Source organism: Doryrhamphus excisus, linkage group LG3 (genome assembly GCF_037039965.1).
Source record: "Doryrhamphus excisus strain RoL-2023G ecotype Guam linkage group LG3, RoL_Dexc_Guam_v1.1, whole genome shotgun sequence".
In the NCBI taxonomy this organism is placed as follows: Eukaryota; Metazoa; Chordata; class Actinopteri; order Syngnathiformes; family Syngnathidae; genus Doryrhamphus; species Doryrhamphus excisus.
In genome coordinates, this window is record NC_136359.1 from 13,067,669 (window position 1) to 13,081,539 (window position 13,871).

General features: G+C 40.1%; 1 protein-coding gene across 2 annotated transcripts in view; it reads right to left on the reverse strand.

Moving 5' to 3' along the window:
* rhobtb2a (Rho related BTB domain containing 2a) overlaps positions 1-13,871 on the reverse strand; it is a 66,881-nt gene that overhangs the window by 21,198 nt on the left and 31,812 nt on the right. For both annotated transcript variants that reach the window (XR_013627190.1, XR_013627191.1), the window contains one exon: positions 11,287-11,383. The gene's annotated coding sequence lies outside the window, so the exon portion shown is untranslated. The remainder of the gene's footprint in view (positions 1-11,286; positions 11,384-13,871) is intronic.

The following is a 13,871-nucleotide window of genomic DNA, read 5'->3' on the forward strand; positions in this document are numbered from 1 at the left end:
GACGCATTCACTTTCTGTGCTGCCGCCAGCTAAATTAAAAAGGAAACCAGGTAACACGGCATTTTTTCTGCAACTGTTACTCCAACTGCGTTGGTATAAATGTATTGACCCCAAGCAACAGATCTTGTCTCAAATCAACTCTCCTTTCCACTTCCTGCTCCCGGCTGACTCACCAATGCCAGCATGATGGTGCAGACAAGTGAATCGGGAACCTGATGTGTGCTCAGGTTGAGTGAGTTTTGCTTGGACTTGCTGTGCATGTTCAGAGTTTCTTATTGGATGTGGCAAGAGAGAACAGGGAAGAATCATGGAATTGTACCAACCGGTTTACAGCCCAAACAACATCTCACAGGATTACCTTTCATAGGTAGGGCTGAAATAATATATTTGATTACATTTGGCCATTATATATGATTTTACGGAAAAAATATGTTGACTTTCTGCACAATGCTTTTGTAGAATGGTGTTTTAAATAAATTTCTTGCATTCATTTAAGGGGTACCTCTACCACTTTTGAATGTATCACGGTAACTGCGGACCATCTCAATGGGGTGTTTGCTTAGTGCGTATTGGAGTCTCTATATGAGGGCTTTTTTGGCACATACTATGACACCCGACTTGAGTGAATTGAGTAAAAAGGGGGGAAAAAGGAATCAAGTTTACCATCAGTAATTGATGCTGGGCTGCTGTTTGTGTATTTCAGTAAAGTTTCAATTTTTTTTCAATAAAAAATCTGCTGGCTAGCTTTTCCCCTCTCTAGAAGGATGGCAGCAACAAGCACCTTCCAGTTCACACATACCCCCGCACCTTCAAGGTGAGGTAAAGTATTTCAAGGCCTCAACACATTTGTCTGTTATTGTCCGATTAGCAGGAATAATAATGCCACACTCATATTAAAGACATTACACAGGCTGTTGAAAGTTGTGGTGTATAAAGAAATATGAAAGATTATATCACTGACAAACACAAACGGACATGAGCCATCCGACTCGGTGCACTCAGAAAGTAGGCTCAGCTCACGTACGAAGCCGACAGAAAGTCTCTAGTTTCTGCCCTGTATTTGAAATGTGCAAATTCTGCTGAAGAAAATGTTTTAAACAATATGACTCATACAGAAAATACAATTATAATATAGCTCAAAGGACAAGTCTTATTTACAGTATTTTATTATATTATATATTTTTTCCATGATGACAGGTGGGGCTGTGCCTCAGCTGCCTCCCACCGCTTCACATTGACATACACTGGGCCTTCCTGCTATGACAAATACGGGCAATACTATCAGTTTGGAACAACTGTTACCTCACCCCCCAAACACGCTCTACAGATTCTGACAAAAGAGATCATTGCTCACTTTTATGCAGAGGTTATTTGTTATAGAAATGCCTATAAAGAAGCTTTATAGGTTATCAGCTATGTGTACAGTATGTGTGGATAGAGGATGGCACTGACAATTGAGCGGAGGATTCTTATATAATTCTCCCTTTAGGTGGTGGAGAACAGTGAGACCATCAGCCCACACGAGAGAGGAAGGTGTTTGTTATTAAGCTGAATGCTTGATAGTGTTTTAAATGGGACCATCATAGGTGGTACAGATCAGTTCGACGCAATTAATAAAATAATACAGTTGATTTGACTATGGCCCTAAACATAAGCATTGTCCTAATCAGAGTTAAGGCTATGAGGGAGGGTCCGAAGAGGTTCTGTTAGCGAATGACTTCCAGAAACTGAACGTCATGTACTTTGTAGCACCACCTCTGTTATTTTGTTTGGCTGTAGCTGACAATTGGATGAGCATCGCTCCAAAATGTTAAGCACCTCCAGCTGGGCTTCTGTGTTAAGGACTATTGTTTATGTATATCAGGGGCGGTACAGTTGAACCTTAAGGTCATACAATTTGGAAGATAACCTAAGTTTGTGAGGAAAATATGCCTAAATAAAACTCAGGGTTAAACGGTGACATGCGAGACTTCAGTTCATTGAGTATTAAAGAGATGACCTACATTGTGTCTTATGCTTTGTATTTGTCTTTGTTTTATTTGTCAAAAACATACTAAAAATGGCAAAGAGGACAAGTCTAATGATGGCCAGAATTATTTCTTCAGTTTTTATTTTAATGCCGACTACAACTAGAGTGATTTTGGTTATTATCAAGAAGACCACGGAAGTTGGTACAGTGAAGAAAATAAGTATTTGAACACCCTGCTATTTTGCTATTTCTCCCACTTAGAAATCATGGAGGGGTCTGAAATTTTCATCGTAGGTGCATGTCCACTGTGAGAGAGATAAACTAAAAAGAAAAATCCAGAAATCACAATGCATGATTTTTTAACAATTTATTTGTGTGATACAGCTGCAAATAAGTATTTGAACACCTGTGTATCATCTAGAATTCTGACCCTGAAAGACCTGTTAGTCTGCCCATTAGAAGTCCACCTGCACTCCATGTATCATCCTGAATCAGATGCACCTGTTTGAGGTCGTTAGCTGCATAAAGACACCTGTCCACCCCATACAATCAGTAAGACTTTAACTTGTAACATGGCGAAGACCAAAGAGCTGTCCAAAGACACCAGAGACAAAATTGTACACCTCCACAAGGCTGGAAAGGGCTACGGAGCAATTACCAAGCAGCTTGGTGAAAAAAGGTCCACTGTTGGAGCTATCATTAGAAAATGGAAGAAGTTAAACATGACGGTCAATCTCAATCGGAGTGGAGCCCCATGCAAGATATCACCTCGTGGGGTCTCAATGATTCTAAGAAAGGTGAGGAATCAGCCCAGAACTACACGACAGGACTTGGTCAATGACCTGAAAAGAGCTGGGACCACCGTTTCCAAGGTTACTGTAGGTAATACACTAAGACGTCATGATGTGAAATCATGCATGGCACGAAAGGTTCCCCTGCTTAAACCAGCACATGTCAAGGCCCGTCTTAAGTTTGCATATGACCATTTGGATGATACAGAGGAGTCATGGGAGAAAGTTTTATGGTCAGATGAGACCAAAATAGAACTTTTTGGTCATAATTCCAATAAGCGTGTTTGGAGGAAGAAGAATGAAGAGTACAATCCGAAGAACACCATCCCTACTGTGAAGCATGGGGGTGGTAGCATCATGCTTTGGGGGTGTTTTTCTGCACATGGGACAGGACGAGTGCACTGCATTAAAGAGAGGATGACTGGGGCCGTGTATTGTGAGATTTTGGGGAACAACCTCCTTCCCTCTGTCAGAGCATTGAAGATGGGTCGTGGCTGGGTCTTCCAACACGACAACGACCCGAAGCACACAGCCAGGAAAACCAAGGAGTGGCTCCGTAAGAAGCATATCAAGGTTCTAGCATGGCCCAGCCAGTCTCCAGACCTGAACCCAATCGAAAATCTTTGGAGGGAGCTCAAACTCCGTGTTTCTCAGCGACAGCCCAGAAACCTGACTGATCTAGAGAAGATCTGTGTGGAGGAGTGGGCCAAGATCCCTCCTGCAGTGTGTGCAAACCTGGTGAAAAACTACAGGAAACGTTTGACCTCTGTAATAGCAAACAAAGGCTACTGTACCAAATATTAACATTCATTTTCTCAGGTGTTCAAATACTTATTAGCAGCTGTATCACACAAATAAATTGTTAAAAAAATCATGCATTGTGATTTCTGGATTTTTCTTTTTAGTTTATCTCTCTCACAGTGGACATGCACCTACGATGAAAATTTCAGACCCCTCCATGATTTCTAAGTGGGAGAAATAGCAAAATAGCAGGGTGTTCAAATACTTATTTTCTTCACTGTAGATGTCAGCTCTTAAATTAAACTGATATGATATTTGTCCCTTAGTTGTACGGAAGACACCACTGCTCTAAAAAGTTGTCAACACGTCTGCACTGGCTGCTCAGTACAACATGGCTGAGTCAACAAAAGCTTGACTATAATATTATGGGTACCAGATAGATTGATAGTCCACATGTCCAACAGTTTGACCCAGAAGGGCATTCATTCCATTTCCATATTCTAAAACCCAACTAGTCATGTAAACATACACTAAGTTAATTGTTGCTGTATATACATTATCAAGCAAGACTTCATAACAGACACAAACACAACACAAGGCACATGTATATAAATACCAGTTTAGAATGACAACAGGTGTATCCAGCAGAGTTTAAAGTTGTTCCTTAGTGTAGTAGAATAAAACTTTGTGAATCCACAAACAAGCAAACAGTTCACCCTGATTATGAGCGTGTTTAGCAACTTTATGGGGGGAGGGAAAAAAAACACATTATAAAAAGAAAATTGTTCAATTCCTTTGCGTCCACCCCCTTGTCATAATATATGGATGTCCCGTAAGGTTATTTGTGTTTGCTGAAAAAATGAAGTGCTCAACTGGATTAAAAACAGTGCATATGTTTGGAAATCTGTTTCCCTGGGCGTATGAGTAGCGTGAGCGAGCGTGAAGCAGCAGCTTGCGTCTGCTCGAAGAGAGAGGGCAGACACTCTCATCATTAGCCGGGCTCCAATGTGCTCCTCTACCTGCACCAATCTACACAGCCAGGCACCACTCTGACGCCCGACAGATGTTCCCAGCACGAGGTGCAAAGTACCGAGAGGGGAAACGAGAATAAGCAGAAGTGAAGCACAAAAAAATGGAAATATTCTGCAGACTGCACAATAAGAGTTTAATTATGAATAATACCAGTGGTTCTTTGTTCTCACAGTGAAGCCATGGTTTCCCTGGCCTTCGGGAAATTGTTTTTGGCTACCATATGGGGGCTGCTGTCTGTCAAAAAGAAACTCCAAGATAATTACAAGGTAAAGAACAATGGTATTATTTATGTTCATTTGTAGCATCGCATAGGTACAAAGGTTTGCCCAAATAAAGACTGTTGCAGAACTTTATACTTCATTGTATTATATGCCATCATCAGAAATAAGTCTAAGTTTCATGTCTCCAAAAAGGAATACTGAAATTGAAATTGGTACTGTAATGTAGTACCAGCATACAAACGTACTGTCCGAGATTGCTTGTATGTGCATTAGCCGTGAATGAGTGAGCGCCTTCAATGCCACTACACACTCCACTGTCGGTGGGGATATGTTTTGGGATAAAAAAAAAAGTGTAATTTGGAGAGCAACTTTAAGGGTGCACTCTTGCTGCCCTCCTCAACACACATCCATTATTGTCTAAATATCTATCAACAAGTGAGTAGCAAGATAATTGTTTCTTGGTGGTGGTAGCGTCACGGTCTGGGACTGCATGAGTGCTGTCGGCATGGGCAGCTGCAGTTCACCGAGTGAAAACCATGAATTCCAACATACATTGTGACATTGTGAAGAAGAGCATGATCCCCTGCCTTGGGAAACTGGGCTGTGTTGGCGGTTTTCCAACATAATAGCCCAAACACACCTCCATGAAGACTTGCAGAGGAAGCTGGAGAAGTGGCGAAACGCAAGGTGTCTAACATCCACCAGCTCTCCTAGTGATGTCATCATGGAGGAGTGGAAGAGGATTCCAGTAACTGTGCTAATAATGGCTGTGTGTTTAGTCTTCTTAGAGGATAGTAAATCTATACCGCTTTGCATGCGGTACACTACTACTCTACTTTAAGGTATATCCAAGTGTCATTTCCATAGTATTGTCAATTGGAACAAGATAGTGTATCAATGTATTTGGTTTTATCTGTGAAACATCTGAATACAATATATAGGCATAATCATTTATCCAGCCCCCCCTTTGTTTTAATGTTGCCAAAGTCAACCATAGCAAAGTACCAGTTTGATATCTCTTTGCCATTTAAAACCCAGTCAGTGTCTCACCAAAACACTGAATATACATGAAAATAATTTGTTGGACTAAGTTACAAAAGCTGTTGTGTGTTTGCTTCACATTGAAAAACACACTGAATAAAATTCAATAATAAGTTACACGCCTAATAGTTTGCATTTTAAGGACATCTTGAGGTGTGGAGCAGATGATCTCTGCAGGCCTCAGAATTCACAAACACCAAGCCAGCTGGTCTGAGACAATCACAATACTTCTCTGTTTGCCTGACCAGCAGCAGAACACAGGCTCTGCCGTTCCCTTGGGAGCTGATACAAGAGAGATGCATGTTAAAGCATGCATATCCCTCATGCACCGTATTAATGAGCACAGCATGCTTGGGGTTGAAACTGTCCAACTGTCTTCAATTAGCCAGAGAGAGAGATAATGTTACAGCCTCATAGACGTGAATATGCATCTGTGTGTGTCTGTGTGTGTGTGTGTGTGTGTGTGTATACTAATGATTTTTCAAGGAATTATTTCATCACACCCCCAAAAACAAATAAAAGGGAGAAAAAAGCCCACATAAATTCTGGTAATTATCCTAATGCTAACTTCATATCCATGAAAACCTCAGGCTGTACATCCTTCTTAAATAGGATTTTACATCGATAATGAACACCTTACAGCAGGGAAAGAGCATTAAGTGAACCACAGTTTATATTGCATCATTTTGACTCACAAGCCATTGAAATACTCATGAGACAGTAAGTATTAAAGTAAAAGCAACACCCACTGCTGTGTTTATAAGCTGCTTCTTTCAGAAACTAATGATTTACTTGTTAGAGTAATTATTGCTGCGAGACCATACTGGAACATCTGCATTGATTTAAGGGAGGGCAGAGGGAGGGAGAAGAGGCTCACCATCTGGATTTTAACTTAGAGTCAGACAACAATCTGCTGATGTTTATTTGGTAATTGACAATATATTGATATCGAACTGTGTATTCTCCACTCTAAGTTATATGTTCACCAACTGGGCAGCTGTGGTTATTTTAAATTAGTAACGGGAGAACATTTAAATGATAGTTAAATGAAACAAATTGTATGTACGTAGCTAGTTATCAATAATTATTAGTTATCAATAATCATTACTAGTCAAAACTTTACTAATAGTCTATGTCTGAACATGCATGAAATGACATATGCTAACACAGAATGTAACACAGAATTGAAGAAATGGTCACCTTGATGTCATCAGCGTATATGGTGAAAACCCACATGACATTGTTGAAACTTCCAATACCTCCCAATAAGCCTCTCTCCACCTTCTTTGCAATGCTCCTTCCAGTGTGCAAGACAACCACAGGGAAAAAACTAAGGAATTCTGTTTTTATGACAGTTTCAGTTAATTCTTGTATTTAATCTTTTTATGACAGTGTTTTATGTCTCTCATGTGTTCTGTGTACAGTGTGAGTGGCTGTATGTCAGTGAATCCCACTGACATAGTACCTTCCATAGAGTCTGAGGACAATTCCATCACCATGGCCAAGGTATTTGTGGTAGTCAAAAAACTCCACAATGGCAAAGGTCCAGGTGTAGACCTTAAGTTCCTCAAGGCTTTGAATGTTGAGGGACTGTCTTGCCTGACACGTCTCTTCAACATTGCATGGAAGTCGGGAAGAGGACGTCTGGATTGGTAGACTGGGGTGGTGGTGGTGACTGCAGGTTGTGTTCCACATGGGGATCACACTCCTGAGCCTCCCTGGTAAAGCCTATTCCAGGGTGCTGGAGAGAAGGGTTAGTTGAACTGCAGCTACAGGAGGTGCAATGTGTTTTTTGTCCTGGTTGTGGAATACTGGACCAGCTCTACACCCTTGCAAGGGTACTGGAGGATACATATGGGAGTTTACCCAACCAGTCTACATGTGCTTTGTAGACTTGGAATATGCTATTCGACTCTGTCCCCAACAGTGTCCTGTGTGGGGTGCTCTCGGAGTGAGGGATTGTTGCATTTTGACATTGGAATATAATTCTATAACAACTTATTGCTTCGCCAGGGTCATGACAAAACAGCAAAGAAATACTCATCACACTTTGATAAGTGAAGAGTGAAGCACCCATTGTAGCAGAAATCAAGGTGTGCAGTACATGTAGTAAGGGATCGACCGATACATCGGCCCGCTGATATATCGGGCTGATATTTGTGTTCTTTACTTGAATTGGTATCAGCCGATACGCGCGTGGGTTCGCCGATGTATTTTTCCGCCGCATGAATTACAGACAAGCATCCGCCGGGCAGCTTTGTGTTGACGGAGGACCCTGCAACACACGCAGTCGCAGTAGCCCTCCCACAATCACAACAAGGGTACGTTTTCAACTTTTAATTAGCCTCTAACAGTTAAACTTAATTGAAATATTGCCACCTGCTTTGAAATAGGAAACATGAATGCCAAGTGCATGCAATATACGTGCTTGAAAATATAGTTTTGTTTGTGGGTCTGAAAACCAGGAATGCTGCTGAATGCTTCATCTTTAAAAGTGCCTACCGTTGGAATTGGGGAGCTGTTGATGTAGTTGGAGGCTAATATGTACAGCTGTTACCAACACCGCTTTAATGTCAACGTTGGCAATGCAGTCCCATGGTGTTTGTAGGAGTTTCATTTAGCGAACGGCGGGCTGAGGTTAAATGCGTGTCGTGTTATGTGTGTGCGATCTCTCCGAGCATGCACACGCACACACACACACACAGAACGAATTGGAGCAGCCGTGTCTGCTAATCAGAGGTCTTTAGCGTGCACAACATGAACTTTAATGATGAGAGAAATGTTTTATATATCGTACTAAATTGTGTCAGTGTGATGTGTTTGTGTGTGTGGAGGCGGGGGGTGTGCGTCTCACTGCGGAGGAGCAGTCATCACATCGATGCTAGATAAAACTTCAACTATGACAGAAATGTTTTGCACATGGTTGAATATTTATTCCTTTTTAAGTTGATAATGCCGTTTAAATGTGTGTTTAAGAAAGCTGAATCCTACTGTGTTCAGTGTTTACATTTCAATAAATATTTGTTTAAACTTGAGACCTGTAATATTTGTTATCATTGTCATTTTTTCATGTAAATTGAGGTAGCAAAAGCAGTATCGGCTAATGGGCTAAGGTAAAAAAAAAATCGGTATTGGCTCGAAAAAAAAAACATATCTGTCGATCCCTAACATGTAGTACAAAGGTAAATCAAGTGTCCTTGTTCTACTACCACCGCCTCTCTAATGAGGCCAGTTTTTCAGTCCAGCCTGACCCGAATTCACACCAGGCTGAATTAAGAAAATCTCTACTCTTCGTACATGCAGCTATGGATAAAGAATACCAATTAATTATGGCAACATCTACAGTATACAAACGACTGAAAGCCTATATGACCTTGGACTAATGCATATCATATTTTCTCATAACATGGCCAGATGGGTTTATTTACTCTGCTACACATAACAGGAGGATGCTTAACACAGGTTTAGAAAAAAAAACGTTTTTTTTTTAAATTCATAAATAAATGTTGCATCATTACAATAACATATTACGGCGTATAGCATTTGAAACTAGAGTTTAAACAAAAATAAACAGATATTATGGAGTAATGCAGTAAAACATTTTAAAAACTAACAAAACTTTCACAACAGGCTACACTGCAGACCTGACCATAGAAAGTGCACAACAAGCAAAAGTGGCTGGTCGTCCAATGCCATGAACCACCTGCATTTTCCTAGTAGTAGTTCCATTGCTAACGGTCAGTCTGGCAGACAAAAGGGGACAGAGACTGACTTACAGACATTTGTGGAGATCGGTAGATAAGATGCATGAAATGAGATCGGTTTCACATGTAAGGATCAGTCAATTGCTGATCCCCCAAAATTAAGGAAATTGGTGCATATCAACCGGTGCATGCTTATATTATTTAACTGTTATGCTTAACAACACATGGCGAGAAGTTGTCACGCCAGCCTGTTATTACCAAACAACAATGGATTCATACTGCAATCATTAAAATAATCTGACAATCGAAAAAAAATGTGTAAGATGACATAACATGATGCCAATAACTTCTTCCGATTTCAGTGTACTACTTTTCACACAAGGTCTGTTCTGTTACATCTCTACATAATACTGTGAATCTCTCTTTGCCTGAGATGTGTCAGTAGCTGCACCGAAATCCAGTGACAGTTGAAAAAAAACAAAAGCCGGGGTTGTGTGATGTCACAGAGTCACACTGGTCAATTAAACACCTCCCACTATGGGTTGGCATCGCTCAAAAGGCCCATTAACCCTTTTGACCAAATACCGGTCACAATCAGGAAAGCATGCCGCCAAACTGGCCAACCCCTTCATGGGCAGCATGGGTCACCACCCACACAAGTGACATGGAAGTGGATTGCAAGAGAGAATATATTGTAGTAAGTAGTCTGTCTGGGCACTTGAAAGACATTTGTTTAGACACAGATGGTTAAGCATGCCAGAGAGTCTTTTTGCCGTCTTTATTTTATGAAGCAAAGGTGATGCTTAAGATTTTATAAAAAGTGTCAATTGTTTGCCATTTTTTCTATATACGACAATCCTTGTACTTAAAAATAAGGCTCAAACATAGCTCTTTAAATCATGTAAGCACACTATTGAAGCTGAATTAGTAATTTTTTAACAATAAAGGCTTACAAAATTACACATCCTAGATGCATTGCATAAGGATCTTTGAATCAGTGCGGCATATATTTACTGCAGAGCGACGCTGTCTGAAAACGAAATGGGAGCAGCGCATGGCAGCGCAAGAATCTTTGTGTGTCTCTGCTTTTCAAACCACTCGTCTTAATCTATGGAGTTGATCTCCCGGTTCTCGTGGGATTAAACAACAAAAAAAATATCCTCCAAATATTTAAGGCAATCAACAACTCAACATGCATTTGGCTTCAGCATGCAAGAATGTGAAGGCACAAAAACGAATGTATAAAAAGGAGAGAAATATGAAGAGAAATAGGGGGATCGGAGCTGTGCCCATTTTGGGGGTGTAAAATATGGAGAAGTGTGGATCATCGGGGGAGCAGCTCTGCCTGGGGGAACAGATGAAGGGAGGACACTCTGCCAAGATCTCTCCACTGGAGGGGGAGCTGAGGTACTAGAGCGCTATGGGAGAACGAGTGTGCGCCTCGCATGCTGCTTTCCTCAATCTCAGTCTCACACGCCTGCATTGACACATCTCGAGCTCTTTGCAACAGAGGGAAATTGCTGCTGACAGGCCCTTGCAAACTTCACAGCCATTTAGAAAGACTTACTCCCACACTTTTGTCACAGGCGTTTATTGCACGAGATACATGATACCCAAAATTAACATTTTTGAACTTGGCATTCCTCTTTCACCAAGTTGGGCCTAAAAACCATTCATAATTTTTCAGCCCTGTGATCGGCCCCGGCACTCATGTCAACAAATGTAAATAAATGTATTTTTCAATGATTAAAACACGAGGAAGTGGGGTTAAAATAGGGAAACAGTACCTCAATGTTTGTGACCAGCCAGTGCCCCCAGTTGTGTATGTCAGGTTAGACGGACTTGGGCATGGGGATCAACCATCACCAAAACATACTTCTTTGTCTGCAAACATAAGAATAGCAATATGTTATTACTAATATGTTAAGTGAGTGCTTTAATACAGTTAATGATAGCAGGGCTTTTGAACTGGTCTCATCTCCTGGGTCAAATACACATGTGCCATCTTAATAATATTAATGTAATATTATATACTATTATAATATAATATAAATTATAACATCTTAATAATCATCCACCCTCGGCCATCTCTGTGTGGAGTTTGCATGTTCTCCCTGTGCATGCGTGGGTTTTCTCCGGGTACTCCGGTTTCCTCCCACATTCCAAAAGCATGCTCGGTTAATTGGCGACTCCAAATTGTCCATAGGTATGAATGTGAGTGTGAATGGTTGTTTGTCTATATGTTCCCTGTGATTGGCTGGCGACCAGTCCAGGGTGTACCCTGCCTCTTGCCCGAAGACAGCTGGGATATGCTCCAGCACCCCCGCGACCCTCATGAGGATAAGTGGCAGAAAATGAATGAATGAATGAATGACATAACATTTCAACAGGACATTATATTAAGAAACTGACGAGTATAAAGTGAGATATTAAAAACTTTACAATTGGATAAGCAAGGTCCCAATATTAGGCACTTCTGTTGCTGCAATGACAACTGTTCAAACTTGGAAAAAAAAAGTGTGCTATCATCTAATGATCCAAATCACAACTATTTAACAGTAAAAATATGTGATGTCTCTGCTTGTAAAAATAATGAAATAAACATATTCAACCCAGCAAACAACATTTTAGCTTTGTCACAAAATGTGTCACAAATCAGGTTGCATGGTTTTACCTTTGGTCTGGATACAATTTAGCTTATTTATTATGTATTGTGTAACACTAAGACAGGAACAACATCAAATTACAAGTACAAAATTAATACAGACTTTGGAGTTTGTTTGTCCGAGAGAAGATTACAACATTGTCACTGATGTGTGTGGCAACAGGCAATGTGCTAGCATGAAATAACTTCAGGTTGTGCACCAAACAAATATCAATATCATTGTCTCATAGTATCAACATTTGGAATTAAATATGAAATGAAAGAAAAATGGGAAAAATACAGTTTAGAAGTCTGTCTGTGCAGCATGGAGAAAAAGCACATGCACACAACTATGGACGTTCAAGGATGGTCAAACAAAGTAGGACAGATTGCCAATAGCCAAAACAAAAAGAAACAAAACCATAAACATGCAAAAAACTGTGAAACCGGTGGTTCGGGACCCCTGGTGCACAAAAACCTGGCAAAATTTTGCCACACATTTTCAACAAAATCCGAATTGTATGAAAAGTTGGGCGTACAAAAAACAAGGTTTGACTGTACGGTGTCACACTCTAGCATCAATGTATGAAAATTCACATTTATAATTCTCCACTCCTACCCATCCCAAATTGAATATCAGCACAAACATGACAGTGAGATAGCTAAGACACTGGACTACTGCATGTTTCCTCAGCATGCCTTCCAAAATAAAACTCAGATGAGCATTAAATTCAAATTGATTTTTGACTAGCTGTCCACTACCCACCCAGAATGAGTCAGTGACCCACGTGTGTATCTCAACCCACTGGTTGAGAATCACATGACATGCCAAGCATCACAACAGCAGAACACAATTATCTTATTTCAAAATATCCCCTTTACTCATTTGATCCTTTTATTGTTATTATTATTTTGTAATATTTCATTTTGTAATCATTTGTATTGCTTACATTTTGTAGCTCAAAATTGAATAAAAACACAAATAATATATTTATATAGTAATTAGATGATATATGTATATAGAAATAAATAAAAATAGTAATACATTCAATTGTAGAACAGAAATACATGAACGCTTGTGTCTTATTCCCCCAAGCTGGGATCACTTAAAACAATCTGATATCAAGTCCTCATGTTCATATGATCACAGTTAACTTCCTGCCACTGATCCAATATCTTAATACCCCTCAATCTGTCATTTGATAAAGTGAGAAAAGAAGCATCTAAAGTGACACTTGATCACACTTATTGGACGCTGACTTGGCGGCTTAATTGACAGAACATTTTCATTCTGTCTGTCCCCTAAAAGTTACAGAATTATGAGAACAGATTGAATTATTGCGAGAGCACATTTGTCATCTCTGGTTGTATGCCCAAAATCTGCCAGACCATATGATAGGATTTTTTTTCTATGTTGTTCACTTCCTCTACAACACAGATACATTAATCGCAGCTGTTTCATATTGCATAGTACTTTAGGCTGAAGAAACAACCTTAGTTACAGTACTTTCTAGAATCAACTGCTTTACGTATAAATAAACCACTAATCTCAGTTTGTTCTGTCCTATCAAGACATTCTTAAAAGGCCTCTAAAATTAATCCAAATCCAATGTACTAGGCTAACATTAAGAAGTAGTCATGTATTTTTCTTCAGATGCTCATTTTGAGAAGGATTCTCTGCCTACCTGACAAGCTGTAATAAGCGTAAACAACTAAGCCTAATAATAG